This window comes from Triticum aestivum, chromosome 3A (genome assembly GCF_018294505.1).
Source record: "Triticum aestivum cultivar Chinese Spring chromosome 3A, IWGSC CS RefSeq v2.1, whole genome shotgun sequence".
Lineage (NCBI taxonomy): Eukaryota > Viridiplantae > Streptophyta > Magnoliopsida > Poales > Poaceae > Triticum > Triticum aestivum.
Window position 1 is genome coordinate 742,605,504 of NC_057800.1, and position 4,537 is coordinate 742,610,040.

Consider the following 4,537-nt stretch of genomic DNA (forward strand, 5'->3'; position numbering starts at 1 on the left):
TGAAAAATTGTTTTCACATTAAAATCTGTCTCGACGAGATCTTCAAAACAAGATCCTATGTTGATATGTTCCGATGAATTTATTTTGCTAAAAAGTTACCACATTTGGGCTATGTAAATTATCACGTCTATCATACATAAGTTACCAAGTAATTTACACGCAACTTACCGGGTTATGTTTTTTGAACATACTTTTAACCCCGGGGTTAAAAGTGACTATGGTGTTTGTTGTGAGTTATCGGCTTGTTATGTGTATATTACCATATTGCACAAAAGTTATGAGGGTATGTTTTCTAACAGTTTACACATGAGTTATTGGGAGCTATTTTGGTCAAAAAAATTCATACCCTTGGTCAAAAAATTACCATGATGTTTGTACGTGAGTTATCAGCTCTCCTGTGCGTGTATTACCATGTTATTTACACATGAGTTATTGAGAGATATTTTCAACAACATTTTTTCCTGGTCAAAAAGTGTCTGGGTTGAGTAAGTTATCAGCTCTGTTATATGTATATTACCGTGCTATTTACACAGAAGTTATTAGGGTATGTTTTTCAACAAACTTTTATCTCAGCCTCAAAAGTCATCGTGGGGTTTGTAGTGATTCTCAACTTTGTTGTGTGTATAATAACATGGTCAAAGTTGTCGCGGTGTTTGTACCTAAGTTATCAAATATGCAATGCTTATATTAACAAGATACTTATGCAAAAATTATCGGGTGTGTGTATTCAACAGCTTTTGTTATAAAGGTAAAAGTTACCGTGGTGTTTGTACCTAAGTTATTAAGTTTGTGGTGCATACATTACCATGCTATTTATACAAAAAATATCGAGGGTGTGTATTCAACAACTATACACCCCCCCTCCCCCCTCTGAAAGTTACCACGGTGTTTGTACGTAAGTTATCAAGTCTGCAGTATGTATATTACCATGCTATTTTACACAAAAGTTACCCGCAGTATGTTTCCAACCCCCCCCCCCCCCCCCCCCCCCGCTCCCCAAATAAATTTACCGCAGTGTTTTGTTCCTAAGTTATGAAGCATGCAGTGTGTCTATTACCATTCTATTTATACATAAGTTATCAGGCATAAGTTTTTCCCTAAGTAAAAGGTTACCGCTGTGTTTGTACCTGAATTATCAGGTCTATGGTATGTATATTACTGTGCTATTACAGAGAAGTTACTGTGGGTATGTTTTCAACAATTTTTCTGCCGGTCAAAAAGATGTTGTGGTGTTTTTACGCAAATTATCAGGTCGGCAGTGCGTATATTAACATGTTATTTATACATAAGTTATCACGGTATTTTTTAGTAACTTTATTTCTCTGGGTCAAAGTTCATGTGGATACAAATTCTCAATTACAAAAATAGAAACAAAAACTTATCGTGCATGTGATTGACTCCTAGCAGCCATTGAAAATACCATGGACTAAGTGACTAGTTTAGTAAGAATTCACAAAAAAAAAAGAACAGAATAGTTCAGTGAGAAAAATACTATGCATGTGAAAAACTGTTGTGTCTACTAAATGTAGAAATTCAGGAGTAAAACAGATAGTGTGGCATAGGTGAGATGGTTAAGAGGCTCCGTGCATCAGCTTGGCAGTCAAGATGACCTCGGATCAATTATATAGCTCATGCTTTCAGGACTACTTTTCCAACCCTTGTCTGGTTTGTAAGAAAAAATGTATCCGGAACAAATTAGGCAGTGTATGAATCATCAAAAGGAAATTGGGAGTTCAGACTCAGACACGATACAAGCAGGCACGTACCACGGAGCTGTGCAAACTTAAGAGACAGTTTTTCAGGCTTAATGTTAACAGCGCAACAGTAGTTTTTTTCTTCGGTAAACAGCGCAACAATAGTTGAATGCTAGTAACATGGATGTCTTTTGGAAATATAGTAACTAGGGGGAAAATATTTGGAAATTCAAAACAATACGAATTTGCTGATTTCTAGTGGAAGGCAATACTCAACAGGGAGCAAGGTTTGTGACCAGCTCCTCTAAGATGGAGGGAAAGCTGCTCCTCAGATGAGAAAAGCCATCACTCGCCATGACTGCCTTGAGGTTGTCGAGTGAAGCGAGGAACGAGAAGCATGCCGCCTTGAGGCCTTCACAGCCATGCTGCACAGCCAACGCCAACGTGGTGGCTGCTGTGCCTTTGCTGATGTAGTTGCACAAGGTCTCCTCGCACATCAACTTGAGCCTGTCGAGGTTATACCTGTCTGCCGCTACCAGCAAATGTTGTGCCATCTCCATAGCTTCACTTTCGTCAATCTCTGGCAGTGCGTCGGTGTAGATGAAGTGAAGCATGGCTTTGAATACCTTAGCTTCCATATCATCGATCCGTACGCAGGTGGCCTCCTTCTCTTTCATTGGACCAAAGAGCTCAGCCATGAAGACCGATGACCGAGCAGCAAGCATGTACCTATGCGCCGGGAACAGCTCACCGTCGACATCAAAAGTCACGTCCCCTGCCTGCCTGCTTGTCAAGAGGTGGAGCAGTTGGCGGTGCAAGTCACGGCGGGACGACCACGTACCGCGCAGCCCGTGTCTCACTGGTAAAGGTGTGGATCTTCTTCGTGAATGTGACATCACACCTGATGCGGAAGCAATCATCTGTCAGAATCGATGATTCCTCCAAATCTTTCCTCTTGATGAATTTGTTGAATCCCCATCCTCGTTTGGGACTGAAAGCACAGAGGTCACTTGTCCGGCTGCGCGATGACACCGGTTGCCCATCCTGGTTGAGCAAACTAACCTTGAAAGTTGCCTTCACATCCTTGCCGTCGGTGTTATCTCAGGCTGGACGTGGCGAGCGAGCTTTCGGCCCGGCTCGCGGCCCGCTAAGGACCGGACCGTTCGGTCCTGGCCCGCTAATAAAACTGGCCGGTCCGGTCTGCAGAAACAGGCCCGAAAACAAGTCGGTCCGGTCCTGTTTTTGACCGTGCTGGCTCGGTCGGACCGTGGCATTTGGCCCAGGCGCACAGCACAGCAGTCCAGTGCAGGATAGAAAGTCGATATGACGCTAGGGCAAAGGCCCCCGCACCCCCAATTCCTCGATCCCCTTTCCTCTTGGCTGCAGAGGGAGCGCCGCCTCCGTCGGCCGCCGTTGCCATCGTCGACCACCACCTCCTAGGCTGCACCTGCACGCGGTGAAAGGAGGAGTGGAGGAGCCAAGGAGGGAGCGTCGTGTCTGCACGGCTGCACCCGCTCGCCGTCGTCGTCCGTTGCCGTCTCCACCTGCCCGTCTTCGACCACCTCCTCGCCGGTAGCCGCAGTCGAGCACGAAGCTGGACGACGCGGGGGACGGAGCTGAGCTGCTGCACGTGCACCTGTAGTCCTGCATGTCGTCGCTGCTAGTTTGTAATTGTTCCTTCTCTCTGAACTTTCTTCAGTTGGTAATTGTTCACTCCCTCTGAACTTTCTTCAGTTGGTATTTGTTCATTTTTTTTGAACTTTCTTCAGTTGGACAACTTCCTGTGCTGTTTTTCTTGCAAACTTGCTTAATTTTCGTCCATTTGAACCTCTTTTGCAACCTAATAATCTATATGTTCCAATTTGCTGTCAAAAGAGTTCTAAAAAGCGGAAGTACCTTTCTACACCCAGGAGCAAATGCTCCTGGTATGAATAGTAAAATCAAAAAAATAGAAAAAATGTTCAAAAAATTCTGAAATTATTTTGCGACATACTTTCATAAATGTTTGTCGTGCACGCAAAATTTCATCGCGAAATCACATTGGTGGAAGGCGTGTAAAAAAAACAAAATCAGAGCTCCAAAATGCTTTTGTAAGTAACATTTTCGGAGCATCGATTTTGTTTTTTTTACCACGCCTCCGACCAATATGATTTTGCGATGAAATTTTGCAGGCACAACAAACATTTGTGAAAGTATGGCACAAAAAAATTTCAGAATTTTTTGAATTATTTTTAGTTTTTTTGATTTTACTATTCACACCAGGAGCATTTGCTCCTGGGTGTAGAAACTCCACATCCTCTAAAAAGGCTCCCGGCACACTCCCACGCAGAAACTGCACTCGGTCCAGTTGGTCCCCTCGGTCTGCACCTCGGACTCATGAGGTTCTTATTAAACATGATATGGTGGTAGGTTGCATCTGGCTGGCGGCCGTTGGCTCGCTAGCGGTAGCGAGCGGCCGGCCAGAAAAGGAAAATTCTTGTCCTCCGTTCCCAGAAAAGAAGGCCTCCTTTCGACCCGCAAAATCTGTTGGCTCGATAGCGCTCGCGAGCGGCCGCCAACCACTAGACCCTGTTTGTGGTGGGGTGCGCCGGGCAGTCAGATTTCCTAATCATGATTTGTGGTGGGGTGCGCACTGGCCCCTGGTTTCCCATGCCCTTTCTTTCATGTCCACCTGACACACGAGTGTGGTCCCTTTGCTGCCATAGCTTTGATTCCTTTTTGCATGCGTGTGTTGGTTTTGACCTTCGCTGCAGCTTCACATGCCATTTGCTGCCATCATGTAATTACTTGTCTAAGATACTGATATATTTAGACACATTTTAGTGTTACGTACATTTTTATTT

General features: G+C 44.4%; 1 pseudogene; it reads right to left on the reverse strand.

Annotated features, from left to right (window-relative positions):
- Window positions 1–1,966: 1,966 nt before the first annotated feature.
- Window positions 1,967–3,344, reverse strand: LOC123057352 (BTB/POZ and MATH domain-containing protein 2-like; annotated as a pseudogene).
- Window positions 3,345–4,537: the final 1,193 nt, after the last annotated feature.